This window comes from Heloderma suspectum, chromosome 1, assembly GCF_057233095.1.
Source record: "Heloderma suspectum isolate Gila_16-S chromosome 1, 16-S_ref, whole genome shotgun sequence".
Taxonomy (NCBI): Eukaryota; Metazoa; Chordata; class Lepidosauria; order Squamata; family Helodermatidae; genus Heloderma; species Heloderma suspectum.
Genome location: NC_139458.1, coordinates 387,859,525 through 387,873,511, shown reverse-complemented (window position 1 = coordinate 387,873,511; position 13,987 = coordinate 387,859,525). Strand labels below are relative to the sequence as shown.

At 43.1% G+C, this 13,987-nt stretch overlaps 1 protein-coding gene across 28 annotated transcripts in view; it reads right to left on the bottom strand.

Moving 5' to 3' along the window:
- The window catches only part of BABAM2 (BRISC and BRCA1 A complex member 2), a 205,778-nt gene that overhangs the window by 165,234 nt on the left and 26,557 nt on the right, over positions 1 to 13,987 (bottom strand). The window lies entirely within an intron of this gene.

Genomic DNA, 13,987 nt, shown 5'->3' with positions numbered 1-13,987 from the left:
TCAGTAGCAGAGTAGGCAGTGGGGCCATTGGCAACTTCCCAATGCTTACGACTTGATACAGGGATAAGCAGTACAAAAAGCTGACAAAGTGGGGATGAATCTTAGCTCTAGAGAAGGGAGAGCATTCCACAATTTGTGAGTGAGGCAGGAGGAAGCCCTTTCACACGTGCCCAAACGGGTCTTTGCAAGCAGGGTGTCCTCAAAATGGCCTCTTCTGTAGACTTCAATTTCTGACTGACTTTCTTCTAAACACCTAACTCCACCCACTATTCAATAGGCTCTCCCTTGCTGTCAATCATTAGGGAAGTTGCCTGTTCTGGATATCATTGCACTCCCTCTAAACGAGCAGGTGCATAGACTGGGGATACTTTTAGATCCTTTATTGTTAGTGCAGGCAGAAATGGCCTCCACAGCAAACAGCACCTTTTTCCAGTTCCATCTGGTATGCCAGCTGCAGCCATTCCTGGCAGGGATAGCCTGGCCACAGTGATCCACTCACTGGTAACTTCAAGATTGGATTATTGCAATGTACTCTATGTGGAGCTGCCTCTGAGAAACGCCAGGAAGCTGCAGCTAGTGCAAAACACTGTGGCTAGGCTGCCATGTGGGAAAGCCTACCAGGAACATATTACACTAGTTCTTGAAGGGGTAGCGCTGACTACCAATATGCTACTGAGTGAAGCTTAAGGTGCTTATGATAACATATAAAGCCCTACACAGCTTAAGATCGGGATATCTGATGGAACGCCATTGCCCTTATGTGCCTGCCTGGATATTAAGATCTAGTGGGGATGCCCTCTTGACAGTGCCACACTTGCTGGGGATTTGAGATGTGGCAGCCTGAGAGACAGCTTTCTCAGTGCAGGCACCTGGACTGTGGAAACCCCTCCACCTTGAGATGCAGTTGGTGCAAAGTCTTTTAATCTTTTGATGCTAACTGAAGACCTATCTGTTCACCCAAGCTTTTGATTTGAATCTGTGTCACCGCGCTTTCTCTGTTATTTATTTGTGTATGTGCTTTCCCCTGTTTTTGTTTTATTGGTTTATTATATGATTTTATTACATTCTATTAGAACTGTACCCTGCTTTGGGACTATTTTGTAATGAAAAGTCAGCAATATATTTTATAAATAAATAATTCTTGTTACACACACACACACACTCACTCACTATACATTTCAGTTACACATGAATTAAAGGAGATGTCTCATGAACAGTCCAGAGATGATAAGTCCTGTGATCCTTGCCACACAGTGACTTAAGAACTGCTAATTGAGCTCCATGACTGTCAGTGTTTCATAGAGATCAACTGAACAAAAAGTATTGCCACCAACCTCAGTTTATCTGATTTAGTTGTCTAAAGTACACAGTGTGTTCTGTAAGAAATAAATCTTGCATCACAGGGTCAGAAGTCAAGCCAGCTAGCCAACAAGCTCTACATAGCTTCCATTTCCTTTTCACAAGGTTTTAGGCAAACACCCTTTCCAGAAAGCTGAAGGATATAATGAGCATGTATAGGCTGACATGACCTCAATGGGGAATGGCAATACAGTCTCTCCCACATTTTTCTATTGTATTACATCACCAGTATTGTGTTAAAGGAAATGACCAACATTTTGATAATTGTCTTATACTTGAAACAAGTAATCCCTCCACCCCCAAGCACCAGTGAGCCAGAGAAACACTGCCCCCCACCCCTGCTAGTGCACACACATTTTAAACAAATAGAAAGAAAGAAAAAGCAGAAAGAGGAAACTATCATTTGTTCTGATCAGATGTTAGGGTTGCTCTTGTCAACACGCTGAACAATGCTGCATCAGAAGAACAGAGGTTTTGAATAACTTCTCCACCCAAATGCATCCATTTTAGAAATAAAAATCATCTCATCAAACAGCAATTTCACTCCAAAGCCAACTAGACATATTTAAAATGTAAACTCATAACAGAAGAGTCACTTGGGAGGGTAAAGAAAAATGAAAGCAGACTATCCAAGTGCAACTTTAATACGTTTGTACTTTATTAGCAGATTCATTTTTTTCCAGTAGATTAAAGTTACATGATCAAAAAACATTTGTTTCCAAGGAGACTCTTATTTTAAGCCAGACTTTTATATTTTAAAGATTTTAGTTACTGCAAGTGTCTTTAAAAAATAACTTGGTTTAAGCTGAAGTCTGAACTTAATATCATAATTTCAAACCCTACACTTATAATCTTAAACTTAAAAGTCTAGCTTTCCATGTAAAAAAACAAATGGAGAAAAATACGACTCAAGTAAAGTCTTTCACTGGGCAAATTACCAGCCCTTGGTTCTAGAAAGTTTTGTGCAGCTGATCATCAAGAAAGACCTTCTTATTGTCTTTGCATGTGTACAAACAGAGCAAAGCCAAAGATCTGTTAATTTCACAATCCTTGTCCAAAATTACACAATTCTGCAGTACAAAAAACACATGGGCTGCATGACTAAAGGCTTTGCTTATACACCTAGGTAGTATAAAGACTCTATTCCTCTTGCAAACCAATTGGTTTTAATTGTTATAGCAGCCAACTAGTATCCAAGTTTGTTCAGGAAATCCATTAATTTAGATCAAGAATTTAGCTCAGTCTTTTTTGGCAATTTAATTGGCTTTTATTTGAATGAAACCACCCTGTTCTTAAAACTGTCATTTAGAATCATCAGCTTAACCAGAGGAGATTTGTGCCCAGCTGTACAACAGAAAGTTAAGGAATAAATATCGCACACAGTAAAGAGTCTTGTTTTACTGAGTTCATGTAAATCTAGGACTAGAAAAAAGGCACCATATTTGCACTATCCCCATTTTAAACAACCAAGGTAACATACATTTTTGGTCCTGATTCAAAAGAATCATGTATATCAGAAGTAAGCATTTCTGCATGTACATGAGGGTGGGGAATTGGGTTACCGTTTTGTCTTCTTACTGCATTCCCTCAAGCCAGCTCAAAGCCTGCTCTGGAGGATCTCACAAATTTCAGGACTGGCATTTTAGGGGAGTAGCTAAAGCTTCAGTGTACATGCAGTGCTGCCTGCACACCCCTTTGGATCCTAGCCATTATGTTTTAACTAACTTGTTTCTGTGCCATACTTAATCAAAATCATATTACTGGCGCAGCAGCAAAACGTCCCACTGGAAGTGTGTTTTATTCATGTTCTCAGTCTTTATCAATTCTCAGTAAGCTTTTTTTGGCAATTGTGCATGCAAAACTCACCCTACTATAGCAGGGCTATGAGCCGTGCACACTTTCCTCACTCCATTCACAAAAACACACCCTTACAATAATATTCTCAATTACTTACACTACTGTCCTGCAGCAGGAACAAACATTAAGGTACAAAGTTGTGCCAATATCATTATTCCAGCTACATGAGTAAGCATTCGTACTAGAGATAGGTTAATGTAGCTACCAGATCTTCAACACAGAGAAATACAGTATAGTGACTGTGCAGCACCACAGATATGGCAAGATACACTGGCAGATGACTACCTTCTTTCCTGGCACATTGCAGGGCAGCATGACTTATGACAGTTTTTCTGTCTTTACCACATGCTTTCAAGTGGGTAAGAGTCCAGGAAGCAATCCATTTACTTGAATTTGTAAGCTAATATCTTTTTAAAAAGAACCCAGTAAATTCACAATTTGGGCAAAACTTTAGTTAGCTTTCATTCCCTAGAGGCTTAAAAGCCAGGAATCACATAGGCAGAGAAAATGGTTCTTTCCTATTAGGCTATACAAGGTTTTTCTTTCAATTTTACATTCAATTTTTATCATGGTAGAGCTATGAACGATGCTTAACACTGCCCAGAGCTTTTTCTACACAGGTGAGGATGGGAGGGGGCGGGCAGGATGAAGGAAAGAAAATGGGTTATGAAGAGTAGTGAATTAGTTAGGAAAAAAATGTTATCATGAAGAAGAGCATAACATGCTAAGTTAAAAACCTCAACGTTGAACAATACCAGCATATTTCCTGCCTTTTTATATATTCAATAATCAAAAAACCTGCCTGTGTAAAACCACAATTAAGGCTATCTCATGTTGGCTCAACCTCCAAAAAGCTAGGAAACTGGAAGCTAAGGCTGATACCTTAACAGACATGTCCCGTGATCGGTGATGATATTGTGCGATGTCACAAATTGTGCTTGCTTATAACTTACTCTCCATGCACCCACACATTTCCTTGGTCTTTCAGGCCCAAATCCAGATGGGGAGGATGGAGTGCTTGGAACCAACAAAGATGCCCCACATTATCCTGGTCCTGTACTGCCTTATGAAGCATCTGAGCTTAACTGTGGTCTTAAATCTGTAGGTTTTTGATGAATAAATTTCCCTGGGTTTTGAAAAGGAAATTTCTCCCCAAGGTACCTAATACTTAAAGGTAAAGGTGTCCCCAACCAGTCGTGTCCGACTCTAGGGTGAGGTGCTCATCCCCGTTTCTAAGCCGAAGAGCCAGCGCTGTCCGAAGACGCTTCCATGGTCATGTGGCCGGCATGACTGAACACCGAGGTGCACGGAACGCTGTTACCTTTCCCGCCGAGGCAGTACCTATTTATCTACTTGCAATTTCTTGCTTTCGAACTGCTAGGTTGGCAGAAGCTGGGACTGAAGACGGGAGCTCACTCCGTCACGCAGCACTCGGGTCTCGAACTGCTGACCTGCCGACCTTCCAGTCGGCAGTTCAGCGTCTTAACCACTAAGCTACTGCGGTCCCTACTACTAATACTTAACCCACCACAAATTGATCACTGCTATCCCACATCACCTGGTATTGCTACATGTACTGACTCTGAGCATGAGGGTTCCATTTGGCTGTCATGGCTAGACAATCCAGATCTACACCAGACATGTACATCCAGCTGGTCTGTGCTACCTTTGTTCCACATGCCTAATTCTGTGGCTGCATTCTCAAACTATGTCCATATAAATATAAAATGGATGGGGACATAAAGTCACATGGGTGCCATGTGGAACAGAAACTTGGGTAATTATTCCTGAAGAAACATGCATAGGGGATTGCAGTGTTAGTCTGGCTAAAAAATGATATTGGATAGAATTATAAAAATTTAAAACTTCAGTAAAAATTAAATACCCTGCATGGATAGAAACCTTTGTGGAGTCTGGGAAGGAAGCAGCATCCTAAACTACTGTTTTTCTCTCTGCCCCTCCTGGAGGAAGGGAGTGATAAGGTTTCTAAAGGTGCTTTGTAAAACATAATCCCCACCACCACAAGGCTGCTTTTCATTAACAAATGTCTGGGTCATTGCAAGTTCTATTTCTTTAAAAGCTCTCTCTTTCTTTTACACAGACAAACACATTAACTATCCCTCTCTCACTTTCTCTCATTTGCAATCAGAGGCACACTGCCTCTGAACATATCTCTTGGATGTTTTCCAGAGCAAATTGAATGTTGCTCCTCTCCCATATAAATATTTTTCTCTCTCTGCTCTTTCCCCCATTTAAAAAAAATGGAGAGCTATTTCATGTCCAATCTATGCACCTTAAAGGTAGATATTTCTCTCTTCTCCCCAACCACTGATTAAATAAAGAATTTTGGTATTAATGATCCTACCCGCCCCCATAGATTGACCTAGCATGTCTTGGCCCAGTATTTCTCTTTTTAGAGGGGGAGTGTTGAAAGAAAAAGTTATTTCTGCCCCCCCCCCCCCCCCGCACGTACATCTCGATATTTCTCTATCCTCCCCCATCTCCGCCCTTAAACCAACATATTTCTTGCCTAGGTATTAAATAGTGAAATCCTATGTTTGTCTACTCAGAAGTAACTCCCATTCTTTTAAACAGAGCATATTCCGAGTTAAGTGTGTATATGGACTGCAACCTGAATCTATAGCTCCACTCTTCACAGACACCCCCGCCCCCAAAGAAAGAAAGGCATGGGATACCTTTTAAATCCCAGTTGCTGCTTTTAAACAGCATACTCTTTGATCTTTGTGAGAAGCTCTAATTTTCAAAAACAAAAGATTCCTCTCCCTTTTTCCTGTACACACATGCAAACATTCCATCTTTCCCTTCCTCAGTCTTGCAGTCAGAGGTACACTGGCTCTGAACATAAGAGGGGCTTTGGACCTTTTCAAGAGAAAAATGAATGTTGTCCTTCTCTATTCCTTCTATGCTTCCTTAAACTGACATGTTTCTTGGCTGGGGATTAAGGCTGCAATCCTCCACCTACTTAAATGCAAGTGAAATAGAAATTCTGAAACATTATGCATAAGGGTGCACTGTAAATCTATGGTTTCCCCCTCCCCAAATTACAGCATGAGACTTTTAAACCTCTGTGGCTGATATTCAGTAATAACTCTTTGCAAAATTAAAAGATAATTAATTTTAAAGATAATCTAGGGGAAAGGAGAGGGTGAAACAAAATTCAAAACAGAAGTAAAATCACTTGCAATATATACAACTATACAGACAGGATGAGGCACGTGTGCACAAACGGATCTATAATCAGCATTTATTTAAAGCATTTATTTAACTTTAAAATATCCCAGTCTACCTTTCTGGCCTTTGCCTGCTCAGTACATACCCTTTAGACTTTCCATCAGATATCCATGGAAAACGAGGCAGCCATTTTTTATGGTGGCAGCCATCCCCCGCCCCACCAGAAAACATGGCATGATGGGGAAAACAAAATGATCACTGCAATGAAAACAAGGCCTATGAAGGCCTGCAGATTCCCCCTGCCCCGTTCCCTCTCAGCATTATAAATCAACAGTTGATAGGCACTAGGGAGGGTTCTGCATCTGTGCAAGCTTATGGCAAGTCCCACTGACTCTCATTACTTGTTAAAAAAGCTTATTTTAAAAATAAAAATGGAAATTAAAAACAGTATTCTACCAACCTCAATACATGAGGAACAGGAAATCATCAATGTTTTAGATTTTAAAAAAAACAGTATTTTTTCACAAATCCTGGGCAAAAAAGGTTGCCAATATAAATTCTCAGTCATCTCTGACCAAGGGAAAGTGTTTTGCTTTTCCTCTTTAAACTGCTCTTTCACCCTCAATATTTCACCAATCGTCCTGAAATTTTCTGGGCAGGTGGCACCTGTAAATTTCAGAAATATTGGTGAAACCCATACTTATTTTATGAAGGTTATAAGGACCCTCTACTCCAATTACCATTTTACATGATGGAATGCTTTAAAAAACACACAAAATTGATGGGACATTAGCATGCCTCCTTTAATGTAGCAAGGTGGTGCACAGTAGAGTCTTAATTCTACAAACTAAGTGAGGTTTGTATGGGACAGAACACAAAGTCTATGGCTGGGCCACTAGAAAAATATTGTTATATGGGCACCTGACAATATCTGAGTGCAGATGTATATTTTATGAAGCAGAGGCTATTCAAAGGCAGTAGCCTACCTTTAAAATCGCTATCACTTAACACCATGAAGCAAAGTTGCAATTAAGGGCTCCTTCTTTCTCATCCTATAGAACACAACCTCACACTCCTCACATTTCTTCTGCTGTATGAACAGCCACATTTAAGATCTCACATGGCTTTTATAGTTGCTGTGTGTTTTATTTGCTCAATTTCCTGTAAATAAAGTTTTAACTACTTGGGCTATCCCTGGGGTTCCAAGATAAAAGCCAAGAACTGCTCCGTCTTTGGATATCATTCACACACATTTGTATAATATTACTCTCTATAAACAATTGATTATAATAGTCTACTTTTTAATAAGGTAATGGTTAACTAACACGGTTATGCTTCATCTCTCTCTCTCTGTTTCAATTCTATTAATATAACAGTTGTCCAAGGCCAGGATCCACGTCAGCTAAGGGACCTTCTAGAATGGTATTCCATGAAGTTTAAGGGACTGCCATGGGTATTTTTCTAACTTTCAAATAGCAACTCTAAGCAGATATGGTCTCTGTCTATAGGAAAAAAGATGGAAATTAAACTAGCAAGATATAGGCAAACAGAAATAGGTTTCAAACAGGTTTTATGTACTTTATTGCTGTGAGCTGCCTTGGGAGGACTTCTGCCCTGAAAGGTGGCCAATAATTTTTTTAAAATAAAATTAGATAAAATACATAAATTCTAAGGATGGGAATAGCAAGAGATCATTATGTTCCCAGCCAATCAAATATCCTAATTACATCTTTGTCATAAATCAAAAAGTCTTTTGAGAAGTTACATTAAACTGCAAAACAACAAAACTGTATTACAGTAGTTTCAGTTCACCTTACATGAATAAGCTCTGCTGAAGACCACCTCCACAAAGACTCCTCATCCCACAACTGTCACCAGCAACAGCCATTCCAGCAAGCTGTACTGAGGGGGGTAAGAGTGGGAAGCAGGGCCACTCCACCAGTCCTGCTGAAGACGTAATTCCACCACTCCACTCTTACCTTCCTCTTCTCTTTTCTTTGTGTATTTTGTCTTTTTTTAGACTGTAAGCCTGTGGGCAGGGACTGTCATGTTTTACTGATTATATGTAAGCTGGTCCACGAAGCTTTTTGGTTGGGGGCAGGATACAAATACCACAAATAAATAAATGGATTTTTGGTGCAGATATAGGAATATTTGCCGAACTGAGCACCCACACTCCAATTATCATTCTATCTCTAACATCCACAAAAATATTATGTGCATGATATCGCCAAAGTAGTTAAGCACTTTTGAGTCCCATTGATTTTAATAGGACAGTGTTAATTACATGCTTAACTACGTTACAGAAGTCAAAGAACCTTAAAAGTGCTTAATACTGGCCGTTCACATACTTTCAGATACCATTTAGGCTACAATCCTAAACAGAATTAAGTTAACTAAGTTAATGAAAACTGAACTGAATGGATTGACCAAAAGCCAGATCCTAACCATGTTTATTTCTATGTGTTCCGATGAGTTGAAAGTATAGGTGGATTTCAACAGAAAGTGGTCATACAAATTAAACGTTGATAAGTTCATTTCATAAGCAATGGCAGTTTGCATCATCTATCTTATACTGAAAAAGGGGGGTACTAGTGCATTTTATTTAATTTTGATTTCCAACTCCCAAAGCTTTGGGGGACAACATCAGAATATACAAAGTAGTTTCGTTCTCCTCTCACACCCACTTTTTAAAAGCCATTCATGGCAAAAAAGACAAATGGAAAACTTGGTAGCTTTTACTATAATTTAAATCAGAGTGACTACTCCATTCTAAAAAGGAAGCAATCTACATTATTTAGTGCAACTGTGCCAGATGACACATAGTTGCAATCCTGGAACAACTGACTTCAGTGGAACTGCTGCTTGTCATTCTCAGTGTGCCTGGTGGCTACCGATCTCAGTCAGCCAGTTTTGGCTCACAGGCTATTTATTCATTCAACCATTAGAAGTCTAAATCTGAACTGTCAGGACAATACTTGTATATCTATAGGCATTTCCTCCATATACAATGAGTTTCTAAACCAAGGAAAAATCAGTGGAAGATTCAGTTTGCTCCTGTCAATAAGAGAATAAGCAAATAGTTTCTTAATTAAATTGAACTTGTTTTTCTTAAGAATGTGCTTAAGCATCCAGGTTGCTGGAATATCTTCCAGGAACGTGACTTTGAAGAAGACAGCTTGCTACTGTTTTTCCTGGCTGCACTACAGAAAACAGCAAGATCTTCAGTTAGTGTACTTTTTCATATTTTTAGGAGGGGGAAATTAAGTGCAATAATTGTCAAGGAAAATAAATGTCAGGAAACACAAGACATCAAGCCCTTGATAGCAGTTAATAAGATGAAATTTATGTAGATCCTTTCTTCACTGATTAATCACAAAAATGACACAAGTTCAATATGCAAGCAAGAGAGAGAGATTTGACTTATTTATAGGGATACACTATAAAAGCTTCATTAAAAAACCTAAAACATTTTATTCTGGAGCATTTTAAAATGTACCGATGTTACTGAATAATCTTCTGTAGACACGTGTACGAACTTCCCCACGTTCTCAAGAAATGCATTTGTTAAGGGACCTTTCGACTTTGGCAACAGGATGTCCGGCAGGAGGAACCCAATGACTAATATACACTCTGGCTTCTTCAAGAAGAGGTGAGGGACACTGGGAGGCGAGGAACACTGAGGGCTTGGAGGCCTGGGTTTTTATACTGTTTTGATGAAGATTTCAAAGACAAAAATGGTGCCAAATGTGACATTACAAAGCCATAAAGATGTTGCAGAAAGATTTTCAGGTGGCAACAATAGCCACAATGAGGTTGTGACAACTCTTAGAGCCGCTACAGGTGCAAAAACGGACAATTTGGGATGGGCAGACCAATCAAGACGGTGTTGTGCTTTTATCTATTCAAAAACAGTGACCTTTCCAAAAAATTATGAAATTGTAGGTCTTACATCTGGGAATCAATTATGTTATTCATGGAAATATCACTTCAGGGTTGGCAAATGCATATATAATTGCATTAGCATTTTATCATCCTAAAGCTACTGGATATTTGCAGTTTTGACCACTAGATATGACCTTGCCTACATGACTGGCAAAACTATTAGGCAAGACTATTTCACTGTCTCTTTTCCCACCTCTACCTTGGCTCTTAAAGTGACCATCTCTTTTGTTGCCAACTCTTTTGGAAGCCTACAGCCCTTTCCCTATGCCAATCAACGTGCTAGCTCCAATGCCACACACCAAAAGAAAAAATAAAACTTGATGATCTGATTGTTCTTCCATTCTCTACATATTCAACAATCTATGCAGCTGCATGAACTTGCCTTCAGTTATTTCCACTGTGTCCACCACACAGAAAGCCTCAGGTCCTCTTCACAACTTATATCTTTAGCTGTACACTTAAGATATTTCAGAGGCTAAATTCAAAGTTGTGCAGAGCAGAACTCTCTGGACATTCCTACTGGTGGAAGAGGAGGAGGCCATTTTTGCCAATTTCTTCTCCTTCCTGAAATCCCCAGTACCCACACAAAACTGAGCCAGAAGGTTGGGGGACCATCTAGAATGGAATAGAAGATAGTACTGGGGGCTGCAGGGGGAAGGAGAAATGTGTGAGGATCGCCTCACCCACTTCCACTTGCAGGAGTGTCAAATTAGCAATGTGGAGGCCTCTGCTGGATTATTTTTCAAAATAAAGTACCCCTTCTGGTTATGGAACATGTCTGGATCCAACCCTAGGTGCATATTTAAAAATGTCTCGTGTAAAATTTGTGGTAATTGTAGTCCCCACACATCTGGAGGGTACCAGATTGGGGAAGACTAGATAGAATTGCAGCTTAGGATTTCCTTTTGAGACAAGGTGACCAGATCTGTACACAGTACTCCAAATGCAGCCACACTGGCATTTATATAAAATTATACTAGCTGTTTTATTTTCAACCCTTTTCCTAATATTCTCTTATATAGAACTTGCTTTTTTCACTGCCACTGCATATTTTCATGGAGTTGTCCATCATGACTCTAAGTGTCAAGGGCTCCTTGGAGGCCTCTCTCAGTCTAATCCAGTAGCCAAGTCCAGACATAGACAAAGGGATTCCTTTCAAAGCTTTATTCTTAACAACTCTACCGTTTGCAACTAGATCTGAGAAGCACAGTACCTATGCCCTAAGTTGGAACACTTGGTCCCCGTTTGAAAGGGAATTACTGGCAGACCCCTGAACTTAAGGACTAGGGAGAGTCCCTCCCCTTTTCCCTTGGATCCTCTGGGCGCAGCCATTGTTTGCGCGCCGCCATTGTTTGCGCGCCAAGCGGGCACTATGCCTCCTTTCTGCGCCCTCCATTTGGCGCCGCTCTCTGCGTCGCGCGTCCACCAAGTCTACTTCCCACGCCTGGTCACTCCCTGGACTGCTATCTAATCTAGGAATGCTGGTGGGAGGAATCTCCGTCAGCTGTGGGCCCTGGGAAAGAGGAGTGCGCTCCTCTCCCAGGAGCGACTGCTCTTCCTCAGAATCAGAACTACTCTGGGATTCTATGGGCTCAGTGTCCACCCTGACATCATCCCCGCTCCCATGAGCCCCCCCCCTCGTGCTCCTCCCCTGGGGCCCCGGGTTTGTGGGGGTACAGCTGGTGGAAGCGCCTCAGCAGCAATGGAGCATGCACATTTTCCGCGGGTTCCCAGGATCGCTCATCAGGCCCGTACCCCTTCCAGTCCACCAGATATTGCAAGCGGCCAAGAGAAAGACGGGAGTCCAGAATCTCAGCGATTTCAAACTCCTCCTCCCCCTCCACCAACACTGGCGGTGGGGGGGAGCCGACTGAGCAATGAGGGTCGCCAGAAACCAGGGGGGACAGCAAGGACCGATGAAAAACAGGATGGATCTTCATGGAGGGGGGGAGAGCCAGGTGAAAAGCAACAGGGTTAATCTGGGCCGTAATCTGGAAAGGCCCTGTGCGGTGAGGCGCGAGCTTCCTTGCAGGCGAGTGAGAGGGGAGGTATTGGGTACATAACCAAACCCAGTCCCCCGGAGTGGGGGACATGGAGCAACACCAGTAGCTCCCTCCAGAAATGGGCAGTGAATTGGGCCCCCCTATCGGAAATGAGACCCTCGGGCCATCCATGGAGGCGGAAAACATGCGCCACGAACAGCTCTGCCATCTCCCTGGCTGTGGGCAACCCAGAGCAGGGGATGAAATGGGCCATCTTAGAAAACAAATCCACCACCACCAGAATAGTGGTCTTACCGTGTGAGTGAGGCAAGTCAGTGATGAAGTCAAGGGAGAGCAGTTTCCAAGGTCCTGAGGGGGTAGGCAGGGGGTGAAGCAAGCCTGTGGGCTTGCCTGAGGGGGCCTTCGCCCGCTGGCAGGTTGGGCAGGAGGCGACATAGGACTTGACGTCCTGACACACACGAGGCCACCAAAAATCCCTCGTCACTCCATGCAGGGTCTTGGTGACGCCAAAATGCCCAGCTGTGGGGGAGTCGTGGCACTGATGGAGAACCCTCTCGCGGAGGGGTCTAGAAGGCACATAGACCCGGCCGGAATGGTAAAGCAGGCCACCTCGCAAAAAGAAGGGGGTAGAGTGGGGGGGGGCAGAGGCTAGCCCCAATTCCTCCACCTTTGTGTGAACAAAAGCATCCTGAGGCTGTGCAGAGAGAAGGAGCTCCTCCCAAGAATGAGGTACCGCAGCTGCCGCCAGGCCTTGGGGGGGAAGCCAGTCAGCCTCCTTCTTGTCAAACACATCCCGAAAAGCTGCATACTTCTCTGGGAGGATGACGGTAGCTGAAGGACTGCCAGAAGCAGACAAGGAACGGGGGGAAAAGGGTTAATACCTGGGCTGGGACTGGCGCCTCCTCCGTGAGGCAATGCTCCCAGCAGTAGGGAGACGCAAACTCCACTTGCCGAAGCCCCCAAGAAATCTGAGGGTTGTGCTTAGACAGCCAGGAAAAACCCAGCACGATTGGGTATAAGGGAACCTTGGCTAAGTGAAACTGAATCTGCTCAACGTGGGACTGGGTGCGCAGAGTGAGCGGAACTGTAATACGGGTCACCTCGCCTGAAGAGAGAGGATGCCCATCAATGGTCTGCACTGCCAAGGGGGCAGGAAGGGGCAGGGTAGGAATCCTGTGGAAAACGGCGAAGGTCTCATCCATGAAACTAGTCGTAGCCCCCGAGTCCACTAAAGCTAGGGCCTCCACCCCACCCCGCTCTGAGGAGCGGAGATGAACATGCAACAGCAGATGGGAGGGTGGGGGGGGTTGGGGAAGGCACCCACCCGGTGGGGAACTGACCCCCACACTGGAGGCCCCCAACAAGCTTGGGGGGCAGTCTAGTCAGGCCTGGGGACGAGGAGGAGGAGGAGGAAGAGGGTGAAGGAGAGGAGGAGGAGGCAGCGGAGCCGTGGATTTAACTTGGCAGGTCTTGGCAAAATGCCCCAGGTTTCCACATCGAAAACATCGGCGCTCAGCTCGCCAGCGCTCAAGTTCCTCTGGCGGCAGTGAGGCTCGGGTAGCCCCCAGCTGCATCAGGGTCTCCTCCACCCCCAGCGCCAGAGCAGGGGGTGGGGAAGGAGGCAGGAAACG